This window comes from Hoplias malabaricus, chromosome 18, assembly GCF_029633855.1.
Source record: "Hoplias malabaricus isolate fHopMal1 chromosome 18, fHopMal1.hap1, whole genome shotgun sequence".
NCBI lineage: Eukaryota > Metazoa > Chordata > Actinopteri > Characiformes > Erythrinidae > Hoplias > Hoplias malabaricus.
In genome coordinates this window covers 26720207-26747422 of record NC_089817.1, presented here as the reverse complement: position 1 = coordinate 26747422, position 27216 = coordinate 26720207, and the positions used below count along the sequence as shown (strand labels likewise).

General features: G+C 43.9%; 1 protein-coding gene across 1 annotated transcript in view; it reads right to left on the bottom strand.

The window, feature by feature from the left end:
- The window catches only part of unc5cb (unc-5 netrin receptor Cb), a 195301-nt gene that overhangs the window by 151581 nt on the left and 16504 nt on the right, over nucleotides 1-27216 (bottom strand). The window lies entirely within an intron of this gene.

Here is a 27216-nt window from a genome sequence, read left to right as displayed (position 1 = left end):
AAGGTAAGGAACTGGACCCTAAGGGTAGGATGCACTTACAATGTTTGTACCTTCAGTTAATCTAAATGCACCTGTTCTCTCTTCTGAAAGCAGGACAATCTTTCAGCACGTGTATCTGCTAAAGGTCCTGGATTCAGTCTGTGACTGCGCAGATGCTTTTTGGCAGGTTATCAAGTTGTTGAAATGTGCACCGAAATTTAAATCAGCCACACCTTCTGCCTCCCCCCAAAACCCCCAAGCTGCTAGTGGGCTCCACCACACAAAGGCTAACGAAAACCATGTGGTGGCCCTGTGCTGCCCCGGTCTTGTTCTCACTCACTCAAGCCCAGGAACGACTGCTGCTGGAGGACTTGTCAGCTGCAGCTCTGTCAGCCCTCATCTGCCTGCTCTTTTCGCTAGCACCTCCTTCCAAAAGGATAGTAACAGAGCTACTCTGACCCCTACAGAACTGGGCTCTTACCCCGCCCAGCGGGCCGCCTGCTGGGCCCGCTATCCGAGACCACCATGTGGCTCCTGGTGTGGTTGCCTTTGAACTGATACACACTGACAAGCTGTGGCCCCTTTGCATGAAGCTGACAACTAACGCTTACCAGAGACCACTCGGCCGGAGCTTCCCTACTATCCACGTCAAGTCTGGTCTTGAGAAGACGCTTAGCACAGATGCAGGGACCTCACTAGCCACTTTACTTTGAGGCAGGTGGGCGGGTTAGCTTTTTATGAGTTTGATCTATTAATCTGGGAGCCCAAAAAAAGGTGATGATGAGGATTTAGACAGAGAAGACGATTTCATTCACTAATTAAAAGCTTGGGTTTCAATCCAAGCTTATGCCCTACGCTTTACCATCAGCGCCTTTCAGCAGTTTTGTCAATTAATAAGAGAGGTTTCAATTCATTGGTTTAATAAATGTGTTAATTCTGCAGGCAGGAGGCTGAAACAGCAACATCATTGGAGATAAATGTCCCCTGATTTAATTTCTTCAGTCATTCTGAGATTTAACTGTACTGAGTAAAAGGAATCTAAATTCATTAGATGGCTTAATCTTCATCGGGGAAAGAGTGTATATGAAGGATGTGATTACCAGTGTGTATGTGACTGTGTATGCAACTGTGTGAGACTGAGAGAGAGAGAAAGAGAGAGAGAGTGAGTGGGCAGGAAAGAGAAAGTGGTGCGTGCCTTGCAATGTATGTGTGCAGAGAGCTGCAAAGACTTTTCCTATTACAGGATCTAGCCCTTTGGAAGTGCTTCTACTAATGAACCTGAACGCTTCTATTATTAACTTACCGCAGAAAATCCTCAAGGCAAATGTTCTGCTGGTCTGTGAAGGAAAACATCTTTGCAAGATAATGGCCCTTCCTCTAATTACAATATGTGTGATCACTTGTGCTTCACGTTCCAGCACCGCAACCACTTCCCTTTGAAGAGCGCGAGGTCGTTCCCTCACCCTCTCTCAAATAGAAGTCGGTCTGCTTCAATCTTGCGCCTGTCACATCTCTATTAGCCTTCAAAAGGGTGCACAAGCATGGTGGAAGCAGGCCGAGGACGCGCGTACGTTGCCGACTGCTCATCTGAAAAAGAAACTCGGAATTCTCCTGTGTCTGCTAGCTCTAATTGATCCATAATTTACATCAGATGAACTGCAGACGGGTTAGCCAAACAGGAGCCAGGAATCCAATAACCTGCAGACAAATCTGGAACTGATATCAAGCTGCGAAAGAGTGCAAAAGCAGACTCTAACAGCCAGATGAAGCTGGACCTGGATGCAGAGCATGCAACTCTAGTTAAAGAAGAGGACGCAAGGTCAGTTTTTTTTTTTTACTTGTGCAGCATTAACAATAATACTACCAGCAGTGCACCACATCACTTTTACTGTTATTGTGGAACTACTTATGCTACAGAGATGAAGTTGAGATCCATTTTAAAGAGGTACAGTGGAACCTCTACTAACGAACGCCTATACTAACGAACTTTCCAAGATACGAACCGGGCATTTGAATATTTTTATGCTGAGCCGGCGGCTGGAAATGGCCACTGACCCCAATAGGCGAGTCTCCCAGTGCCCAGACTTGAGTGAGCTTTTAAGATTAGCAAATTGTAGCTTTAGCAATTTAGCATTAGTGTAAATAGCAGACATCAAAGTTCGTGCTAAGTTAAGCCGTATCTGCGCTTAGTCTCCCCACATTCACCCGCCTACTCTCCGTTATTCCACCCACCCCCACCTCCCGTCATACCACCCACCCCCACCTCCCGTCATACAGCCAGTGCCTGTGTTACTCCTCCAGCCAGTCGTCACGTCTTCAAGGTAGTGATGTGTAACCATTTAAAACTTAATTTCTTTTTTATTACTGTTACCACTGTATTTCTCTTTTATTTTTAGTAACGCTACATGTATTTTTTTTTACTAATTTGAGAGTGTTGTAAACATATATCAGTGCAAAAGGGTGACTTTCGGGGTGGGGGCTGGAACACATTAATTGCTTTTCCATTATTTTAAATGGGGAAAATTGACTCGAGAAACGAACTTTTCTACTTACGAACCGGGTCACGGAACGGATCAAGTTCGTAGGTAGAGGTTCCACTGTATGTTTATTTCAAACAGTTCCTAGCGCAAAACGGAAAATGCATTTTAAGGTGGAACTTAATGTTGGCAACAATGTTATAGAGCACCATTTTAGGTAGAAAGAGTCTCAGAATATTATTCTCAATTTAAGGTGGGCAAAAAAGGCATACAAATACGATTTAAGGTGGAACGGGTGGTGAGTTTGTAATTATTCCTAGGGTGCATTCTTTTTGTCCCAGACTACTAGTTTGTTGTTAAAAAAGAAACAAAATGACTGCATGTGTTTACAAGAGCATACACATTAGTTAGTCATTTAGCTTACTCCTGAGTCTTCACTCACTCTGGTGTGATTCAAAATCTCAGCTCCCAGTCCTGATTTCACCTCCCATGGTGGAGCTGTGTCTTGTTCATAACCTTGGCTGATGTTGTCATTTACATGATGTTTTTAAACTGTGGTCATTTATGATTTACAACTGTGGTAAGCCTTAAAATAGTACCACTAACTATTAAGACGTTTTACTGTAGTTTGCCATGTCTAGAGCAGACAGAATGCATCCCACTACACACAAGAACTGACCTCCTCCCACTTTTCTCTCTATCCATCTCCTCTTTGAGGGTGCAGTCATGAGAAAAATGCAAGGACATGCGCGAGAACCTCAAAGAGTATAAAATGACTCTGTGCCATTTCAGCGACGAATGGCATGCGATAATATTCAGCGAATCATCAAGAACTTAATTAAGGCATGTGGGGATCAGATTTAAGTGAGTGGTTATGAAGCCCATTCTTCTTCATCTGAATGGAGCCCTGGGGTTATCAGCTCCCTGCTTTTTTGTTTGAGGGTGGGAGGGCCGTTTCTTCTGAGAGGCAGCTTTATCTCCCTCCAGACCTTCTGTCTCCGTCTTGCCTAGATTGGCCAGACCCTTGCCGAGTGATAAACACCAAAATTGGACTTCTGTTTACCAGGGATGAAAGGTCAGCTTGTCAGAAGTCTGGGACTGCTCACAGAGCTCCTAGTTTTTGACAAGCCTTGACCCTAAACACCATATAATCTACCTCAGGGTCTGCAAAGCACTCCATCTCAAAGGGGACAGAGTAAGTGTGTTTGTGTGTGGGAGCGAGGGAGAGGGGCAAAAAGAGAAAAAAAGGAGGGGTAGAGATGTGGGGGTTCTTGTCCATCAGTAACCCTGCACCCACCACCTGTCCCCCCCATCCTCCTGCCCACTTCCTGGTAATGGCTTTTTAAAAGGGGAGCACTGAAAGCTTTTCTCCTTCCTCTTGTCGAGTTTGTTTAAACAAGTTAATTAGTACAACTCCTCAGGTCTCCAGCCTGTCAGCTGCCTTCCCCCTGGCATTCACTTATTTTGTTAAGGGACAAAAGTAAACCATGGTTTAAAGAGCAGGAAGGGGACGTTTGGGGCATGCCGACTGAGCACTACGGGGATTACTCAAGCAGCAGGGGGCTCTAAACATTCAGCGTTGAATGCAAGTGGGTTTTGGAGCAAAACATGACTCCTTGCCAAAAACACACTTTGCTTTTGAAAAACAACCCAGTCGCTGTATGCCTTTGATATAGAGTAATAATAGTTCCGAAGAGTTTCCCTCTGAGCTGCACTTCCAAGTGTTCCAAAATCCCTCCGAATCCAATATGTGCCTCAAAACGCAAAGTTAAGATACATATACCTTCCCTCTTCAAATTGATACTGCATCTCCGCTCATGGTCATAGGAGCTGACATAATCGTTGCAAGATCAAGGCGCAGATGTAAGGCCCTGGGGCCATGAAAGAAAAGCATTCAAAGAGAACTGATGAATATGCATTTTTCAGTTCAATCAAGACCTCCCGCTCTTGCTAGATGCTGCCAGTGTGATCCAGCATGAGTTTCCCATCCAAATCTGAACCGCTGCTACTACAAGCCTCAAAAAGGACAAGTCCTGCGAACTAACGCGCTTCCGCCCCCAACCTTCGCGCCTCGAACTGGGAGAAGTGTTAAAACTCCATCAGCAACACATTAACTCATCCCACTGCCATCACCATGCTAAGCCGCTAACAATGTTTATCCAGCCCGAGCGAGTGAAAACGTGTAAATGGTGGAAGGAAGAAGAAAAAACAAATAAAACACTGTGCCAGAGGGGGTGCAAAAGCCACTTTTTACAGATGGGTGTAATTCCAGTGTGGCTTTCAACACACAAACCACATTTAAAAAAAAAAAAAGAGTAGATACTGGGGGAGGAGAGGTCGATGGAAGCGCACTGAGGCGGTGTTCTAATAATTTGAAAACACTCCAGAGTTCGCAGCTTTGCGATGTATTAAATTGCTCATTAGCATGCATGCGGTATGGCCCCACCAGAATCGATAAATCACAGACAGCAGTGCTGTCTCCTCACTGAGAGTACTTATTATTGATCATAAACGAAGCAAAAATTGGATTCATGGCTTGCTTTTTTCCTACCTATGCAGGCCATGTCAGCATCGGTCAGCTTGTGCTCATAGCCAAGAGGTAGGGACTCTAAGGTTCCCCTTCGTGTAGAAGACCCCAGAACTTTGGGTCAGGTTTCACTGGGTGTTAGACTGCCGTCGTTACCAAGCTGGGAGTATCTAGGCGCAACTGTCATGTGTTTTTGTAGCCCCACCTTGGCCCTCTCTGAAAATTTCCAGCTTCTCCCTGACTCCTCCCCCTCACCATCTGGGCCTGGTTGTGATGTCATCTTGCTCAGTGTAAAAATAGACACAGTGTCAGCGCGTGTCAATGTGTCTTTTGTGTTACCGTGTCTCAGTGAAGTCTTTAATGTTGGTTTCTCTCCTGCTTGCCTTACCTTTCGTGTTCTGACCTCAGCCTGCCCGTTTCCATGTTTTCTAATATGGCTGATGTCAGCTCTCCCTGTTTGTGTCCTGACCTCTGCTACATCCATCTGTGATTTCAAACCATAAACTCACTAATCAAAATAAACAAGTCTGCAACTACTACTTACCTAATGGGCAACATTCTGACTTTTGACACTGAAATGGTGGTGGGGTGTTAGTGTGTGTTGTCCTGCTACAAGTGGATCAGGTACAGCAAGTGCTGCTGGAGCTCTGTGGTAATCCTGTTAGGGTCCTGAGCATTGAAAAACCAATGCAGAGCAACCGATGGGACACAGAACTGTTTATTGCAGAACTAAAATGTGCATCTACACTAGAAACAAAAAGGATATTTTAATGCTCTGTCTGATGGGTGTGTGGAAACATCGCAGCCAGAAGACGACTAATCAGGAGCCTTGTTTGAAAGAAGATTAAAAAAAAAACTTCTCAAAGTAAATGTTTTTCATAGGAACAAAGACAGACAAAAACGACACCAGGACTCCTGAGACGCCCGCAAGCAGGAAATAGGCCACAGAGAAGAAAACACCCTGTGAACATGGTCACATGTGAAGAGGGACATCCCTTCAGCCTTTACTCCTTCATCAAGGGCTCTTCCACCCCCAACCTTCCTTTCCCTCTTTTTCTTTACTTGCAGAAAGCAACAGTCTCTCTGTGCTCAGTGGGGACAAAGCAATGCGGAAATGGAGAGGCTCAGTGCGAGGGAAGTGTAGACGAGAGGGGGACCAGGGAGGAGGCAGGGAGTGAGATGAGATGCCTCCAGAAGAGAGAGGAGATGAAAGTCGAATGGTAGAAGAAGGGTTCGCAGCTGCAGGGGTAGGGAGAGGAGCAGCTCAGTGGAGCGTCCTTACCCCCCACCACCCCACCCCCAAGATCCCAACCCCCTACTGGTCCAGTCACTCACGGCTCCTGGAAATTGCTACTGACTCTAATTAGTTATTTACACACCACATGTGGTGTGGGTGTTCTTGCAGTACTTCCAGAGTCGTCTTCAGTGTGTCGCTGGAACTGGGAGACATTTCCAAACCTCTTCTCTGCAGCAAATTCCCTGTCAATGACTTGCTCTCTCTGTGAGAACGTGTGCCGATATTGTATCAGCATCACCACAACCACAGAGTCCTCCCCCTCCAACCTCGGCTGCATTTATTATTTCCTATATAGGTCGATCGGTTCATAAATTATACATCTGTAATGACCAAGATTTCCACATTATGTTAATAGCTGTAAGAGTCTCATTCTATTTTATTAAATAAAGCTGTTAGGAAATTAGCGCGATCACAGAGGCGTCAAGTTGGCTTTTAATGAAGCATGGCAGGAAAATGGGTCGTGTTTCTCATAACAGTTCCCACCGCTTTTCAACACGAGCGCAAGCCTCATCAGCGGGCTGTCACTCACGAAAGCCGCCACAACACACCACGACACATCCTATTCCAGCTCGCACCTGAGGAGAGCGCCGAAAACCACTTTCATCAGAGGAGGTAGGGAGGGAAGGGAGGAAAACAAAAGCAATTTCAAATGCAACATAAAATCAGGGTTGTCCCACCGCGCTCATGCAGCCCCATATATGTTCCTCGGCAAAATGTAGCCACCTCCTATCCACCGTAAATGGTTTAAAGCGGGCATTCCCACAGGAAAGGCAAAATAACCAGGTGGAGATCTCCTTAATATGTACGTAGTCTTTTTTAGATGACAACCAATTTGGATGGAAAGCCAAAGATATGCTCGCAGATATTTCTCCTGAGGAGAAGAGCCCAGAAACCTCATCCTTCTACTTGAGTTGCTGTGGTGATCTCTCACTGGGCATTTGCTGAGACAAACCTTTCTCAGTTTTGATGCTGCGAACAACTATCATTGTCATCTGGGCCGTAAGTGTCTCATGCCTCATTTGAGCAATTTGAGAAGACGCACCATTGTCCTGAGTAGACGTAAAACTGTTACCCATTTCACAGTAAAAATTCCTGACGGTTAGTGATATGTAATGTTAATTACCATGGTTTACAAACCTCACGCAAGTTAAAAAAAGTTAGGAACAGTCTCCCAGACGAAGCAGCGCCAGTCCAGAATGTGACATGGGTTAGTTTTGTGTCAGGGGAAACATGGCGCAGTGACAGAGCCATGGTGTGGTGCCCCACTGGTTTCGTCAGTACTTTTTAATGACAACAAGGTGTCTCAGGCAAAAAACATAAATAAATAAATAAATAAATAAATAAATAATAATTATAATTCCAGCCAGAATGCCAAACTCAACACACATTCTGCCTTAAATGGTGTTCTTGTTCCAGCTTAAATGGCTATATATATATATATATACACACAGTGGAACCTCTACTAACGAGCTTTCCAAGATACGATCCGGGCATTTGAATATTTTGTGCCTCCACCAACGAACCATGACTCTAGAAACAAACCCAAGCCTCCGTCGAGCCGGCAACTGGAAATGACCACTGACCCCAATAGGTGAGTCTCCCAGCGCCCAGACTTGAGTGAGCTTTTAAGATTAGCAAATTGTAGCTTTAGCAATTTAGCATTAGTGTAAATAGCATACATAATTCGTGCTAAGTTAAGCCGTATCTACGCTTCTCCCCGTCTCCCCACATTCACCCTCCTACTCTCCATTATTCCACCCACCCCCCACCTCCCGTCATACAGCCAGTGCCTGTGTTACTCCTCCAGCCAGTCGTCACGTCTTCAAGGTAGCGCTGTGTAACCACTTAAAACTTTGTCTTTTTTATTACTGTTACCACTGTATTACTTTTATTTTTAGTAACGTAAAAAAAGTTACGTAAAAATGTATTTTTTTTCTAACTTGAGAGTGTTGTAAACATATATCAGTGCAAAAAGGGTGACTCTCGGGGTGGGGGCTGGAACGCATTAATTGCTTTTCCATTATTTTAAATGGGGAAAATTGACTCGAGAAACGAACTTTTCTACTTACAAACCGGGTCACGGAACGGATCAAGTTCGTAGGTAGAGGATCCACTGTGTCACGCCCCCGTCTTGTCATGTCTGTTTTCCCCGGTCATGTGCTCTTTTAGCACATGGCTATGTTTGTTTATGTTCTAGTCCCGCCTTTGTCCCGCCTCCTCGTCTGTCATTTGTTAACCTGTCCCCTCGTTATCTGTCCAGGTGTGTCTCGTTTGTGTCAAGCATTTAAGCCCTCATGTCTCACGTCCTGTTTGTCGAACATTTTACCTTGTTCTATGTCCAGTTAGTCATGTTTTCTGTCTGTCTCCAAAGTTTCCCCCGTCGTCATTTCATTTCCTTTGTCGTTGTTTCGCTTTGTTGTCCGTCTGTCCCATTTACCGTTTATTTCTTAGTGTCCAGTCTAGCTTGTTTACCTTCTGTCAAAAGTCTCTTTGTTTTTTTATTTTTCCTTTAATAAACGTTTATTGTGCTTTAGCGAATGCGTCCGCCCTCAGTCAGTCCGCTTCGTGATCCTGACACACTGTGTATATATATATATAAATAAATGGGGCTCATCAATTTCCACTTTTTTCCCCACTTCCTTTAATCGCTCTAAAGGAGCTATTTGAAATAAACATGTTCGTTTCTGTAGCATACGTCTATTTTTGTTTAAACTTTGTTTAAAGAGCACACATGCTGCTGCTAATTTTTGTTGTTCATTATATTAAGTGTGTTTATAAGTACTTTTGTAACTTTTCAGTGCATTTTAACACAGCGATAATCCTGACAACTGTGATATTAGCCACAATAGTCGTGATATTCAATTTTCATGTTGTTTCTAGTCTAGTCCTGAGCCATGAATAAGCAACTTTTGAGCACCAGAGTTCCTCTGAATTTGTTGCTTCAGACTACTGCACAAAAAGGAGTTGCTGGGAACAGAGAGCAGCATGTTGCTTAGTGAAATCTCCATTTATTTTCTTTCTCTCTCTACCAAGAAACGTGAGCAGGGTCCGGATTAGAGCGTCTGACGGAGCTGGTCCACCTGTGCGCGTGCCACAGTGGTGTGGCTGCAGCTGGCAGCGCTCCTGCTCCGCCTGCCCCGCCTAATGGTTCCTCTCGACAGTCGAGCACTTAACCCTGCCGACTCTGAGGCCTCCAGAGGGGGGCTCACACAGGCAGCGCCAACAACGTCATGCCAGCTCAGTTCACATTTATGCTGGTGAGGGGGTTTCAAATAAATGATTAATGAAAATAAGAGCCCAGGCATAAATAAACAGAGACGTTTCTACCCTCTTCACCTCTTAGTTTTCCCATCCTTCTTCTACCCTCCTTGGCTGGAATGGCTGCCCAGAGGCCAGGGCTCTTCTGAACTGAGGTTTCTAGCGTCACTGCTGAAATGATAAGGTCTGCAGAGTCCACGCTCAAGGCCTGTGTCTTTGGCAGGCCAGCCACTCACCCTAATGGCTAGATACCAATCTCTACAGACAGCATGCAATTACTCTCCCAAGAGGAAACTTTAAAGGAGGGCAAATCTGACCTGCATTTGGCCAGAGAAAAGCACACATAAGGCAAACAGCAGATGTGCTTTATTTAGTCTTTGCCACAGCCAAAATTCTAAGTACCTACCATGCAGGATGGTACGATTTTCAGGGGTTTTTTGGTATCTCAAGTGTAGACATGCCAGATTCTCTGCAGTACTTGCAACAAAATGATTCAAGGCACATTTGTGATGGGATTCAAAATTGGATTAAAATCCAATAGGATTCAAATCATGATTGGATTCCAATCATACCTAAATCATTACTATTACAGCCAATGGCAACTACGGCAAGTCTGGCCATAAATCCGATTTGTGTGGTTAGCAACTTGTTTGTAATTTTAATTAAAAAAATAAATATATATCACAATATAAAATGTTTCAATAACAATATGATTTTTTAAAATACATTTTCAATACATCATTTGCATCATCTATCATTGACTGACACTCATTTCAGGGTGCTGCATCCCTCATTTTTAAAGTTAATACAAAAGTATTAATATATGAATAATAGAGATTACTGAAGGTGGAACTTACTCAAACTTTGGGAGACTGCTAACTGCATGAAAGTAAACACAGATTGAAATTGATACACAACTAAACATCTCTAGTTACAAATGAGTTTCTGTGGTAATTCATACTGTGAATAAAAACCAAAACCAACTAAAACCAAGCTACAGTCGGTGGTATGTACTCATACACAACAGAACAGTAGAACAGTAGTACCCAGAACTGTCTAGTTGCCTATAATAAATAGTAATTGACATGAACTTCGATGTCAGAAAAGCCTAAGCTTCACTGTCTATGAACAACGGTGTGGAAGAAATGGCTTAAGGTTCTGATGCTCCTGGCCACCTCCGGTCAAGAAGACTTTGAGGGAAGAAAGCCCACGCAGTAGTTGGCATTTCCAAAAGTGGAAGCGCGAAATGATCACTGCCTGGCGCTTGTCACCCGAAACGTATTCATTAGCTTGACCGATAGCCCAAATCTGACACTCAAGAGAGAGGAAGACAGATGAGCGAGATGTGCACATAGATTTTTCTGCACGTATGAAATATTAATGCCCAATATTAGCTGTCTCTTTGTCGCTTCCATTACGGCTGAGTCGTCTGAAGGTGATAATGGAAATGGACGGCGGTAGATGGTAGAGGTGAGTAGGGGAGGGCGTGTGTGTGTGTGTGTGTGTGGATCTCAGTGGATCAACCACTTCTGATGACTTCATATAGCACCATGACAACAGCATTCTCCCAGAGGAGGGTGTTCTGATGTCCGGGGGCCAGAGCAAGTGGCCTCTGGGGCCTCCTGGCTGACATTGATGGGAATCCGAAGTGACCTGTCGGTGTAGGCAGTGTGGACCCTCTGACAGTTGCTTCTTTCCGGCCTGTCATTGGCTTCGCAGCCGCTTGCTGAATGTCACTGAAAAACCACAGAGTCTGGGTGTGTTTAAACACTAATATCGCCTTCAAGAATCCACACACATGGCTCGGAATACTAGACCTAGTGCCAATACCAAGCAACACTGGTTGAGAAGGAAAACACAAGCAATGTGTCAGAAGATAAAGACATTGGTCCTTCTTCAGGATTGGCTGATGAAGAGATCACATGACCATATCCGAAGAAGGGGTGGGGAAGTTTGGAGGACTCGTAATGAAAAGAGGTAGGGCAGGTCCCGGCGGCCCTGTCTTTCAGAGTTCATGTAATCTGGCTGGGTTTAAGTGTTACACTCTCTCTCCCTCTGTATTTCTCTCACTCTTTGCTCTTGCTGCATGTGTCGATTACCTTTATTTTCTCTCCCCCTGACTTCTTTTCCTCTCTGAAGGCGCTTAACCCCGACTCCCTTCCCCTTCTAACCCTCTCCCTCTTCCCGTCTCTGACCTTCCCTTCTGTGTAGCCACTTATTCATTATTCACACACACACACACACACACATATGCTGCCATGCGCCTTTCTCCACCCCACTCTCCCTTTTCTCACAGATCAAAATTCCACGCAGGTTCCAAAAGCCTCTGGCACACGCGCAGGTATTTAAGGGGAATTTTGGGAAGTGGAGCACAGTCGAAGGGGCTAGGGGGGGATTTCAAATAAACACACCTTTATCCCTTAATCTCCCAGAAGCGAGATTCTGTTTCATAGCCAAAGAAAGTATTATTCCCCGTATTCAAAGGCGCATGGCTCTAGCTGTACACTAACTGTGAAGGATCATCGTTATTACGAATGCGTATTTATGGATGTGTCCGTTTGTGAGTTAAAGAGGTCTGATTATGGAATAAAATATATATCACATGCTCAGTGCATGTACACACTCATTAGGGCATAGGGAGCCAAAACTGTGAAAAAAGACCACCCAGTCAGTTTGTTGTCAGAACAAAACAAGTCCTGATTCTGGGTTTTTTTTACAGAAAACGCAGAAATGTCTCACCCCCCTTGAGACAACGGTCCTGGTGCCGGACCCGGGATTTAAGCGAGAGAACAAAGACGAGGCTAGGCTTCATGAACTTGGTCTGCATAAGACTGAAGAGAATAAGAGCACTGAGTAGGAAGAGAACCAGAGCAATGTTCTTAGTAATAACAGCATTGAAAACCATAATATTTGACAAGCAGGCACTCTCATAGACCTCTGAGGGTTTAATGATGTTATACACTGGGTTGAGAAACACCGGAAATCCCTGTAAACACTGACTGCACTTAAAATGTTGGACTTATCCGTTACTGTCCAAAGAAAAGCATGTATCTCCATGTTTACGGCATTCGTTTGAAAACAGGAGCTGAATGAACCAATAGAAATTCTTCATAAGTTAAGAATGTTTATCCCCCCCCCCTTCTACTCTAAAAATTACTATTTTGGAGATACACATTTTTTTAGGACAGTGACCTATTTGTGAATTTTTCCACTGTTTACATTTGAATAATTTCCTTTAAGCACCACTTTCTGTTTTGCTTTGGATTTCATATCCCATGCCCACATTCTGGAAATTTATATGAATGCACACATCCATGTGTGTGTGTGTTTGCGTGCAAGACTGATCCCTGCAGGGGTTCCATCCAATGCAGACCCTCTTTCACCTCATCTGTGTTTAAGGGCATTAATATTGCACAACGGCATGGTGGCAGGGTTAAATGGCCTCCGATCTCCGGGAACATGAGGAGGGGGGACAAGATGTCAGACTGAATAATTTCCTCTCTCTCTCTCTCACTCTGAGCGATCATAGAAGGCACAAGTCTTTAACTGGAACGACTTCCATGTTGCTTAAAACTGTCATGGATACAAACTGGGCTTCAAATCCTGACCTGGACAACCACCTTACGCAGCACCACTAAGAGTCCTTAGGCAAGACTCCAAATGCTGCAAAATGACACTAAGACACTCTGGATACACAGTGAAGGTAAATTTACTGTAAACACTGTAACCTGCGCAAATCTTGCTGACAAGAAAGGGGTTATTTTCCATGTTTACTTTCACTAAAAGCAGCCAGTATGTTTCTCTCTCACACTTCCAGCACCGCTGATCTTGCCTGATGAACAGCAGCCAGATGAGTGGAAGGAGGGGGGGGGGGGACAGCTACTTCTTGGCGACTGCTAAAATCATCATAGAATGCACCGTGCAATATTTGAAGAGGAGGGGGAAAAAATATCTGCTCTCCTTTTTTCACCTCCACGGTAATTATGTTGAAACAGCTGTCAATGGGGAGAGGTTCCTCTAGAGAAAAGGAGAGGGCGGCTATACAAAGGAAATGATGCAAAATAACTGCAAACGGATTATTGGTAAAGCGCAAACACGTCTTGCCACCTCAATTATATTTTCTCCCCGAGTTCTCCAGAACGATACGGCGCTTTCGTTTTTCTTTCTCGGACTACATGATGAGGAACCATAATCAGATTACTGCAGAATGTCACTGTATGTTTTTCCGCCGCATTTAAATGAGCACTTTTGAGAAAAACAGCAGGGATGAAAGTAAAGATGTTTCTTCAAAACATACGCAAGTCGTTCACGTTCTTTATGGTATAATTACTGAATTCCAGAACTGAATGGACAGTTTTATGTCTGAAACTTTTTAGACAGGCTTTATAATTTTTATACTCGATGTACACGTTGTGGAGTCCATGTACAATCTCCATGGAAAAGTATGAAATGAGATGCCGCTCAGCCTATGTTCTCAATAGCAAGCTGCTCAAGACCCAGAGTCAGTTAGAGGGGTACATGGTGTAAAGCCTTCCTGGAAGAGTTTAAAGCTGTTACTGAACAAGCTAGAACAAACATCCAAACATCCTATAGGTAAAATGAGGAGTTAGAATACTTTTGGCATACGTATGTGATTATACAAATAGTGGACATCAGCATCAGCTCTGAGCTTGAATAATGGTGTGTACTTGTCATAGACATGTCAAGAAGGTTAAAAGAAGCAAAACGCTGTCTACGACCAATGCCCTACCCTCATCCACAGTGACTGTTTACAGATGTAGGCTGATGTAGCATTAGGAGTCTTGCACAAGGACTTGAAGTGGTATAGCATGGTGTTCCTGACCAACCTGGGAATCCAAGTCTGCTGTGTGAAGAGGTTCCATTTCAAATTGTATTTACCACCTGGTCATTTCTGTCTCGATGCAGGTATTTTGTAGAGTATGCAAAAAAACGAAGCACAAGATTCTGGGTGGAGTGTGTCGACTGCGCCAGATTGACAACAGCGTGGGTCACCAGAAGGTTATGCAAACGGAACAAAACACTGAAAAATTAAAGACATGAGCTCACGAGAAGAAGCACTCAGAGTCGAACTGGCAAGGCCAGGAGAGGAGCCGTGAAAACAGAGCCTTGGGGAGTCAGGGCAGCCGGCACTAATGCACTACCTCACCCCTCGGCACCTTCCACATGGGTAATCACACACCCACACACACATATATACAACCCCCACCCCACAACCCTTGCTCTTATCCACACTTACATGCTCCACATGACCTATGCTAACTGCATATACACAAACCCCAGTCCCGACAACAGATGGGACAGCATGTGATATATTAATACTAAAGGAAGCAATGATTACTAAAATCTGTTTATTTACAAAAACACATCGGGTATTTTACCCACGTTAACACTTAATTTGATGCCTGAAAAATGTCACAAAATTCGGAGACTGTATATAAATATTTGGGAACTGAAAACTGAAATTTCTGGTGACTCATCTGTTATGCAAGCTTTCAGCTCCACACTGCACCAGACCTTCGTTGTCATGTTTTGCTCCTCAACCTATACAGCACAGTGTAAATGTCTTAGGCACCTAAGGTTATCATTATTATTTACGATAATAAGCCTGGAGCTTCTATAAAATTTGATACAATTACAATAAATACAAAAAAGAAATAAAAAGTAGTGGAGGTGTTGTGAGCAAGTGTGAAGAACAGTTTGTCTCCAGATGTTCTTCTTGGTCGTATGGATTTGTTAAACCAACAGCACACTTGATTTAACATAATGAAATATTTATTAACTGGTAAAAAAAAAATGGGTATTGGATGATAATCTCAAATAATACTAGACTGCCACAAGGAGAGATTTAGAAAGGCTTAAACCAATTCACACAGAGAATATTCAACACATTCACACAGAATATCACTACTTACAGGTTATATCATTGCTGTTGATTGGAACACAGCAAAATTTCATGATGAATGAACCAATAGAAATACTCCCGCTCCTATAAAGTTGCTATTTTGAGAGATATTTTAGTCAAAATATGTACAGAATCACCTTGAAAACAAACTATGATGCATATTTATCCTTAAAGAACTAGGACTTTTCCAAATGTTTGTTTCACAACTAAAATGGTCACATCACCTGAACAGAAGTGTAGAAACCCTAACATTGATGAGACTAAGCATCTCTGTACTGTTCTGGTCGAAATAAAAGACCGATTTGTAAATCTTTGCTTTCTCTTGTATTTCTTGTGTTTTACCTACAGTCCCTGAACTCCTCACCCTCACTCTGAGAAATCTTAAAAAATCTGACTTGACAAAAAGCAGAGGGGAGGGGTTAACTGCGAAGCCATTGGACTGTAATCCATTTACAGTGAGTTAGAGCCCAGCAGGGGAGGGGGCAAACCAATCTGTGCGTGACATTCAGTTTTTTGGGGGCCGTCAGGAAAAAGCCTTTAAGCCTTCGTTTTGCAGAGGTGTTAGACACATAATTAAGGGCACTGTCAGTGCATACCACTGCCTGAGTGGACGGTGACAGGCCTGAGTGTCCGTAACTGCTCTCTGTGCAGTGTTGACGTCTGAAAGCTAGGGATTGAAGCACTATGCTGCTATAGCGCTACATGAAAACACAGCACTCACGTCAGTCAAAGCTGAAAAATAACAAGCCCAGCGCACAAATAAAAGCAAGTGGAAGGCTATTTGATCTACGTCCAGTCAATATCAAACCTTGGAAACTGAACACTGCATGAAACAGTTCCATTAAGCTTTATAGATTGGTAATAAATGAGTAATACCTTGGTAATATCATAGTTAAAAGCAGTATTTACCAAGTTGTTTTTTGTAATGGTTAAAAGTCTTTAATAAAATATAAGAATAACGCAAAAAAATTTAATCATTTATAGAAAAAATTCAACTATTACTAATAATTCATGAGTAACTAATAAAATATCACTGAGTAAAGACCTCATTAAACATTGTTTACATTAATGAGGATATTTAACATAAATAAACTGTTTATAAACTGTAATAAAATGCAACAAACTAGCCAAAAAATGTTTGTTCTCCAATGTTTTTCAAAAATAATTATATATTAATTATATATATACGTCAGTTACATTTTTTATATTAAAACTGCAGTCAGAAACAGTGTAATTTTCAAATCACAAGAGCTGCCATTTTAATTCTAGCCTACATCATCAAGACCAGTGTGAAATGGGGGCATACAAACCACAACAAACATAACTATGTTACAACAAAATTAAAGCCAGATCTAACTGTTTATAAAAAACAAGAATGAATCTTAATTTTTAGTAAATAATTTTTAATTTAAATCACAAATAATTTATTGTTCAGAAAAATCATCATTTCCCCTCAAAATCATTACTATAATATTATTATAAATATGTTAAATGTAATGTGCCACAAATATAACCCCAAAACTGTTATTGACTTGAAACACAATGCAAAACATCCCCATGTTTTTAAAGGTTACAACAGCCCAAAAAAAAAAGCTAAATAAATAAATAAACATAGTTGTGCTTGGCCCTGCTCTCTGTTCTATTAGCTTCCATTTGGAAAAAGGCTATTCGCACCTCTCGAGTGCATTTAAATTCCAACTTCATTATCACGGCTCACTCGTAGTTAGAACAAGTGGTGGGGGCGGAATGAAAATAATCATATTGACAGCGATAACGCAATTATAGTGAAATAATGAATTCTGGTGCTTGTGGCCCCTGAGGGTGGAGTGGTCAGTGGGCACATGCCACTCAGTCCTCCAGAGCTGCCACGCCCCACCCACCCCAACATAGAAAACATGAAATGGTCTGTTTTCCCATAGATTTAAAAGCAAGAGAGCTCAGTAACTCATCAAAAGACATCAGCAGAGGTCTCCTGACAACAGAACTGACTTCTATTAACAGTTGGTGAGTCCAACCCTCGCTGAGCCTCTGGAGAACCTGCTTCCTTTTCACACTCAGAAATAAACACATAGTACACCCTTCAAAAGTAGAACAGCCCAGGGGTTGATGTGTTTTTGAGGTCTGAGAGATCTAAAACACTGCCTTTCTTCATCTAAGCTACTTATCGCCACTGCACAAAAATGGTAGCCTTACAGTGCATTCACTACTTAAGTCATTTTCAATAACCATTTCATCCCGATCAGGGTCAAACTTGAAATGTTGGGCAGAAGGCAAGAAACACACCCTGGACAGAGCCAGTTCATCACAGGGCATAGCTTCACAGTTCAATGTGGTATAAAAACTAATGCCATCAATTAACAAGGACCTTTTTTTCCCCATCCTCCAAGTTCTCAACACACTTGGATGAGAACTATATATCTTCGATTTTATGTCAGCTAACAGCCCCCATATTGGCTAGCAATGCTCCAAGTGACGGAGGAGATTTGCAAAGGATGCCTGTGGAATTCCAGCTTCGAATGGCTCAGGGATTGAACCGGCAGACCTCCGGACGAAAGGGAGAACGCTTAGACAGTTGCATCACTCAGGATCGCAACTAATCTCTTTTCTCCGACAGATTTAAGCGTATCCGGGGTAAACAAAACTTCAACTGATGCAGTGTGTGTGCTCCCAAACATCATCAGTTTCATATATTCCTATCATTTTGGGAATCCGCACAAGGAGATCTGAGCAAAGTACACACACACACACACACACACAGAAAAAGAAAGAGTATGATTACACTTTTATTTGAATTGAGCTTTGCTGTGTGTAGCTGACCCCCTGTTTTGAGCTGTTAGAAAGACATAAGGGACTCTTATTTCAGCCAGTAGCTTTACCAGATACCTGGCAACACCACGGAGGAGGCAAAAGGAAATCATCTATCTTAAGCCCAAAAAAGAAAAAAAAAAACAGGAGCACACTAACAGTTTGCTGAATATAATGTGTTCTGGGCTCTCAAGCAGAACTAGCTTTTCGGCAGCATTATTATCCTTTGGTCAAGCATCTTGAGGAGAAAACGCCTCTCCCTTTTGTGATGGAGAGATTGATGTGTGGTAATACCAGCAAATACACCAGCTTCTTCACACAGAGTTCTGTTTTCAGTGCATAGCACACTGAGGTATGAGATTCGATTATCACTCATTCTATCTTTCATTCATTCTTTCATTCATCATCTGTAACTACTTCAGCCTGATCAGTGTCAAGGTGCGTCCAGAGACTTCCCAGAATCATTGGGCACAAGGCAGGGACATGACCAATCATATAATACACATACATAATATGAATGAATTAATGACAATGAATAGTTTAGCCAAATTCAGGTGTCCAAAAACAACTGGTGTTGGGGCACGACCATGGCTTGACAGTATCATCGGAAAGCTCAGCTTACTTGGGAACACTACAAATCTGCTGTTTCGGCTAGCACTATGCCAGGTAACAGAATAGAGAAATGGCCATTACCCAACCAGACCAGTTGGACTCTCAGCCTTTAACAGTTCAGGGCTCATCCTTGTGATCTCCTGATAACAGGAAGTGGGGCTCTGGGATAAGGGTCCAGCTCTCTAGCTCAGAGCAGAAGCAGAAACTGTAAAGGGAGGTCCCTTGAAAGCAGTATGAACTATGGCACAACCTTTCAAACAGGCCAGAGCATCTTCACAATCCTAGCAATGAACAGTAAGAACTCAACTCTGCTGAAGCCAAAAGGGTTAAAAGGAGAAGAAAAGCAAAAATAAGTGGGTGTTGTGGCTAACAGTGGGAGGGGAAGTTGTTTTATTTTTTTTTTTTTGTCCAAGAAAAAGACGGAATGCTTCATGTTTTCTAATCGTTTGAATCTCAAGTGTGTCAGCCGTCAAAACTAATCTCTCAGATCTGTATAATAACACCTTTACAAGGATGTCTTTGATGTGATAGAGGAAATCTTTCAAGAGCTCATAAGACTCGCGATGAAATGATGGAGAAAGACAGAGTGATTTTTACCTCCAGTTTAATTGAGAACACAATTACAAAGCTGCAAGTTAGGATGAAAGCTACGGGGGAGGAGCGCAGGTTCATGTGTGTGTTTACTAGTCTTTCATGTTTGTTTATTGCTAATGAATGACTACATGGGTAATTTTCCTCCCTAATAACTTGGCTCACCTGAGCCCACCCTCCCTCTCTCTCCATCTCATCTGACCCAGAGCAGGACCAGGAAAAAGCACTACCTCACCTGGCATACACCCAGAGTGCTGGCTTTCACTGAAAACTACAATCCTGAACAAACTCTCTCTCACACACACAACTGCAGTCAAGGGACTGTTTACTGGAAACACCTCTAAACGTCAGACCTGGAGGGGGAAGAGTCTAATAAACTGGACCAAGCTGCCTGTCTTTCGATTGAAGCACAGGACTCTGGAGAAGGGTCTAGTCCTATGCCTCTTCAGGATCTTTTTTCCAACTTTTTCAGTTCACCGCAGGGGCCTCCGATCAGCCCCGCTCTTCTTCCCATCGGCCGGGGAAAGGGCCTCAGGAGGAGTTGGCCTAGGACTGTGGGACTGGAGGCTGCTCACAATGCTGCCGGGATTGTGCACACCAGCAGGGAGGCCTGAACCGATTTTCACATGCCAACTGTTGGCTGTTGGTTAATACCGCAACCAAACAGTCAGCACTCCTTTGGCCCTGAAGCCCCCTCCTGGCTGTCCCCTCTCCCGCTGGGGGAATGAAAGCCTGTGTGTGCTGGGGGCTGGACGCTGCTCTGCTACACCACAGGGGGCGTTCTGCCATTCAGTCCAGGCCCGGGGCAAGTCATCGTTCTTTTGGGTAACTGGGAACTCTCCCTCTCCCTTTCTCTCTTGCTCACTTTTTTTCAGCCTAACATCTCTCTCCTCTACTCAGTCTGCATCCCTCACTCATTCTCTTTTATCTCCTCCTGCATGGCCGGGCCCTTGGTCTGGAACGCACCTCCCCGCGGCGCAAGTTGAAAGCATTCTTATCTCTGCCCTGTCATCAGGGTTTATTTAATAACTATCACAATAAAGTCAACAACAGGCCCCGGCTCAGGGGCCCCCACATGGCCCCACCCTCCCCTCTCCGGCTTGATGAATTGGGCCCATCAGGCAGGCCAGCTGCCCCGGAGGTTCGCAGTCTGCCCCTGCAGTGGCTCAGGCATGGACTGGAGGAAGCAGACAGGAAGGGGGGAGGCACATTTGCGATGGCATGCCAGAGCACACACTGGGCCGATAGAGTTCGGGGGAGTATTAACACAGAGGAGACCCAGAACATGAGCCAAGCTCATAGCCAGCAACACCGGGCACAATGTGGACATGTTTGTGACATATTGAGTCACTGAACAGGGCTATTCGCTGTCTCCAGCACTATCGGGCCATTCTCAATTTGACAGCCCTTGCTTTAATTCCTAGATATTTGTGGCAATTGGTGATCTACAGGGGCAATTAATGAAATGTACTTCCAGTAGTTTTATCTATAATGCCCCACTAGGCTGACTACTGAGGAATATTTTTGGGTAGACGCAAGACTTAGCTCTTTCTCATAAACGCCTGAGAGATCGTTTCTCATCCTTATCTTCCCTCCTTGAGGAGGCAGAAGTCATAATCACTCCTCTCCCACTGTGGATGTGAGCAGGCCCATGCGTAACGACCCTGGAAACTAGCAATAAGCAGGAAAATAGATTAGGGGCATAAATTGAGATTTGCCCAAATGAGCCTCTTGATTTCTTGATAATTGCTTGCCAAGGTATATGACCCTAGCCTTATTGAAGTGGGCGAATTCAGAAATGTTGCATAAAAGCCTGATGGCCGCTAACTGACCTTGATGCCTACAGTGCCTTCCAACTGCAGGCAAGCTTGCGACATATGTGATCTACCCTTCTGCCAGCTCTCGTTCCAGCATACAGTGCGTTTGCTCGGCATGTCTGTGGCCTGCGCAAACAAGCAAGCAAAGATAATTTTGTGTCTTGCAAGAGGAGATACTGAGAATACTAGAGGAAGAAAAGAAATGGTGGGATATTGAAAAGAGGACATGAAAAGGAGAAGAAGTGGGTGATTTAAAGGATCTCAAGTAAGCACTTTTTCCACGTTCCTTTTTTTCCCCATGCTTCCCCCTTGCTTTTCGGTCCTTTTCTCCGTCTCCATTTTAAAGATGATGAATGGCGTAGCAGTGGGAGGCTATTAATCAGTGCAGTGTTGTTGAAGGGGTCCTGATAGGGCTGCACAGTGCCCCAGTGTTACAGCGGAGACTATCCCACACTGTCTATACATTACACACGCCATATACGCTCTGCAGGGAGCAGATCCACCAACAACACTAGGATTAAGAAAACAATAAGGCTTTATGAAGGGAGGAGCAGAGTGCACCTTGGAGCCAATGGCTAGGATAAGACCACTATAAATCCATAGAATCATATCTTAAGAAAGAGGTCAAACTACGGTGACTTAAACACTCCTGGACTATACTCCCAGGAGGCTCCTCAGAGAGACTGCACTCCTTGAAAGGAAGCCACCACAAATTAATAACCTTCTCTCTTCCTTCTCATTTGCATGGGACCACCGTATCCATATGATTAGCATAAATAAGCTGCTGTAAATTTATTCCGGAAAGTAAACTTCAGCACAACTTTTAAGCGAGTAACTCAATGATTTACTTGGACGGCAAACCAGCAAACATTTACTAAAGATGAAACAGGTTTGTAAAAAAATAAAAGGGATCCCCGAGCAGCGGCAAGAGACGCCAGCTGAGATCACAGACGCTGAATATTTCCCTTACTGGTCAGTTCATTTGGAGCTGATCAAAGCTGCCTTGCCCCAGAGGTGCTGGGTGGTAAACAGGTCGGATTATCAAAGCAGACCCCTCTATTCAGAGGGACTCCAATATAAGACCACTACCACGGGGGCCAAGACTGCCGCAACAGCTGGAGAGGGTTCAGACCTCATCAGCTTCAAATGACACCCTTGATTTTTTTGCACACAGAGCCCACAGAGTTGGAGATGGCCTGGCAAGGGAGCTTTCATATGCTAGAGCGCACTGCAGATGCAGAGTCCGCACAGAAAACACAAACACACAGGCATTAAAAAGACCATAGTGGAGGACATGTGTGAATTCTTGTGGTGAGAATTCAAAAGAAGGGAAAAATTCCTTCCTCCCACTGGTCCCTTGTGGGGTTTGTGTGGCCCTGGACAGCTTATATGAACAGCAGCATTGTTCCATCTGGTATTCAGGGTATGTATATCATGCCACATAAGAACAATGGCATGAAAAAATTTATGAGCTCCCTAGAGTCGCTAAGGCCCCTCTCACAGCAGGTATATGTATGACACTGTGCCTTGGAAAGACTCTGCAGACAATGGTGACATCTCTGACTCTGAAAGCTCAGGGCAACCACAAAACTCCTCCCCTACACCCGTTCTCAGCTCATTCCCACTCTGACTGACAGGAGAGAGGGTGGGCTTCAGGTCTTGCAGGAGCCATAGTGGGTTCTGCTTTTTGTTTCCTCTCTTGTAGACTGAGGCCTGTTCAATCATTTAGAGCACCCATTCCAGGAGGTGACCACCCTTCTCATGTTCCCCATGCAGATGAGGGTGAGGAGTTCAGCCAAAGGGAAGGAAACCTGGAAGAGGTTAAAGTACTTACTGTTCCTAATAGCCTTTTGCCTCTCTTTGACTCAGACTCGTGTTCATGTTTAGGGAGCTGCTTGGAAAATCAAGGAAGATGTGTCAAGAAGAGGCTAAGGTACTTGTAAAAGTTTGGTTATTCTGAGAAGTTCCCTTCTCCTGAACCTTACAGTGGAGGCTGTGTCTAGCGTTCTAAAGGTGCAATCAGGAAGAAATGAGTAGGTTTGAGTCTACTGTAGTTATATTTTCCTATTTTACTTTTAGCAGATTAGCAGTTTCCGAAGAAGGGTGCAGCTTTTCTTGCCTCAAGAGTGTTTTTCAAAAACAAACCACTGTGAGCATCACATAGTTCAAATATCAGCTCTGATTAAGTTCATGAATCCACCCCTAACTCCCAGCTATGGCACTGTGGGTCTGAAAATTTCAGTGTTGATGTTGGCCTGTCCTTGACAAGGCTATGGCAAATGTTAGTCAAAGCCAATCCTCTTCCTCCTGAGGGTATTATAGTCCCCAATGTGGGACATTCCGAGCCCAAAGCTATAGGGCTCTTGCCAACACCCTCAAATATCTTTCTACCAGGACATCTACCAACTTGGTTTGGCATTAACGGACACCTCAGAGAAGCTATACCCTGCCGGAATCTGCTCTTTCACAAGATATTCATACAGGTTTCACAAAGACAAACGTAGGGAATGAAACTGAAACTTTTATTAACTGTAACTAATCTATACACGCTACATAGAATCGGTGGAGACATCTTATGCAGGCTAGGTATGTTATTAGACACAATGGTGGGGTGAAAAATAGCCTGAGATGTTAAACAGTGAACACCTATTGAGCCATATCTCCACGGAAAGTCTTCTCTCAACCTTTTCAAGCAGTTGCATTTTTTAATAGCAGACCTCTTATTCCAGTGTTTTCTTGACCAAGGCCATGTGACCTGGCTTTCATCAAGAGCCTGCACCGACTGAATATGTACAATTTGCGCCCATTGTGACGGATGATGAAGCAATGTTTTGATTATATGTCACAGCATGTCAAGCTAATGAGGCAGTATCTCATTTCAGGTTTAGATAAGAAGAAAAAAGTAAGCCTTCCACACAAAGACCTGCATTCACCACACAACTGGATGAACACATAAGGTTAAGTAGGAGTCCGTCTAAATGACTGACTGCCCTTGAACTTAAGCGAGAATGTAGCAAACTACAATAATCGAGCCGTCCCTTTAAGACAGGCTGTGTGAGCGGGACCTAGCATGACGGATTAACCTACCCAGACTATGGACTTGAACAGTGTCAGAGCAAGTAAACGTTAGCACACTAGACGCAGCTCCAATGCAGCTAGATAGGTAAATGGCTGGTGCTAATTAAAGCTGACAGCCCGGTGGAGTGTGGAGCAAAGGAGGACTACAGGGTCATGCAGGGGTGCGGAAACAAACATTACCAAAGGCATACACATACATGCGCCCACAAGCATCAATAATGCTGATCTGGTGGTCTGTGGCCATGCACTTTAGCGGGAGCTTGAGTAAAGTTAACGACTATTATTGGTCCAGAAACAGAGGCTACAGCTACATATTCGGTAAGGCCTTTGAAAAGATAAAGCAGAAAGCAGTGGGAGTTGTGGGAAGAGCGTCTGATGACTCTGTCTCAGTGTATTCCATGTGACAACACTGACACTAAATGCTAGCTCCACAAATGTGCTCCCTTTTACAACCGGACTCTCAAGCGTTAGCCAATTTGTCTCTCGTTTGTTTCCCGAAATGCTATATAAATACTCCATGAGTCTTCCCACAATTATTTTATGACATAGTGGGTTTCTTGGGACCACTACAGACGACAGGCTCTGGAGGCACCAGCATGCCGGTAGTGTCTTTTTTTTTTTCTTTTCATTTTTAGTTCTTGCCTTTGGTTACACCCATAAGAGCTGTTTGCTCTATTTTAGAAAGACAAGAATTCAAGGGCTGAAAGTCAGCTCACTGGGGTCAGATAACTCCACGAGAGACAGTGGCTCGCTCTGCTGTGTCATCTCTCTTTCTCTGTAGCAGCGTGGAAAGGGCACTAGATGAGAAAAGGTTCAATAAGGACTCTCTCTAATTCCTTGCTATCTCTTTCTCTTCCTTCCTTTCTTTCTCCCTCTGTGAGTTATTCAGTTGCAGGGTTGCATTCTGTCTCTCTCTCTCTCTCTCCACTTTTCTCTGCAATCTGGCCAAAGCTCAGGCTCTTTTAAACCGGCAGCAGTGGAAGACAGTGTAAAAAAATAAATATTGTGGTGGGGGGAGAGGGCAATGGTTTTCAGCAAGTTAATTAGTAGTGAGCAAGGGCTGTGAAAGGCCACATTGTTTATGTCAGGGGCAGTCTCCATCAAAGGCCTGATTCAGGGCTGTGTGTTAGGCACGTTCTGTTCTGTACACCTAGGAGCCAGCTGGGCCGACCAGGCTGTGCCGTTCCTAAATGCTTGGCCTTTTAGGTGCCCTCATGGCTGTTTGCTGCTTTTCATCAAAGCGATGGAACAATATTTGGAATGGAAGAACAAACAGGCGCTCCGAGTAATGCGGCAGAGGGGAGCAGGGGCCACTGGGCATTAAAGGCTGATGAAGGGTCCTCTTGTTTCTTTATTTTTTTTAAAAAGAAGAGTGGAAGAGGGTAGTGGTGGTGGGGGGAGGGAGGGTAACTCCTTCTGACCTTTGAGGAGTCTGTTATTATACAGCCAGTTATCCTCTTAACCTGACTTCTTCCTCCACCAGGCTGTAGTAGTGCTAAAAGGGAGACTGTGTATGGAGCGCACTACACACTCATACACAAAGAACACACCATGGCTCAGAGTCTGATGCAGAGGGGAAATGACATCAAGAGCATCTTGACCTGGAGCTGGTAAACAGACCTTGATTGCACAGTGACTTTTGTGGTGGCGTATAGTATGTCAGTCTCCCCAGAGTGGACTGTGGGCAGAGTCGTATGTAATGGAAACCAGGCAAATGCTACAAACAACACAAAACACAGAGCATAATGTTTTAAAGAGATGCATGTACGTCAAAAACAGGACTGTTTATTCTCCTCTCTTCTGTTTTTTTTTCCCCCCGGAAGTTGCTTTTCTGTAGATTGAGCAACGGAAGACTAAAACTATACGAAGGAACCGCAGGCTTTTCGTGCCGTTGCTACGTGGCACATTAAATCTCACTATACCTCACACAGTGAAAACCAATTCCTGCTTGGAAGGCTTGTACCTGGGGCCCAATTATGTTATCACAAGCAAGACAAAAGCGGCCATTGTGGAGAATACAAAGCTCTCCGGCAACCAGCCTCTTACTTGTTCTCTTTTCTTCTTTTTGCATAGATAGAAGGGGGAGATAAATGCTCTTGCTATTATTGAAAAACAAATCCTCAGCTGTCCACAAGTTCCCTTGTTCAGAATCAAACACAGACGTGCCTCACAGCTACCAAGTCTAGGTACTAGCAGAGTCATAGGTCGGGAACAAATAAGATACTGACAACAGGGCTTGAAAAATGTTTTGGTTTTTTTTGACACAGGTTCAATAGCAAGAAGGGAAACCAGTATATCCCCTAAATTGATGTAATCAAGGAATAATGGTTTACCCAGGAGTTGGTCATCACTAAATCAATGCTTTAGTGAAGGGAGTGGGCCTGTAGTGGGAGTATAGACTCCCCTCATGGCTACTCTATGTGGGAGGGAAGAAAGAATCTGTCTGAAACAAACCCATCTGTAGCATTGAACACTCTGTAGTGCACTAGAGGTAGTGAGCACACTAATACCTAGTGCATGTAGCCATGGTTTGGCCTAGGGAGCAAAAGGGGTTAGAGTATTATTCAATACAAGTATGTATCGCCTATATAAAACGTTCCAATATTTCAATTAACTTTATTTAAAGCACCTGTCACTGACCGACTATCATTACCGCACTGCTGCTCTACAATTACACCACCACAACACTAGGGCTGAATATCAAACATGTTCCTCAACCGTAGGTAGTACACAATGTAGTGGTATAGTAGTAGGTTTTTAATCTATGAACTGCATACATTATTTGCCATGCCAGGAAAGAAACAAATAGAAAAAGCCAGCACTTATTTCCTGCATGTTCCCTGCTCATCATA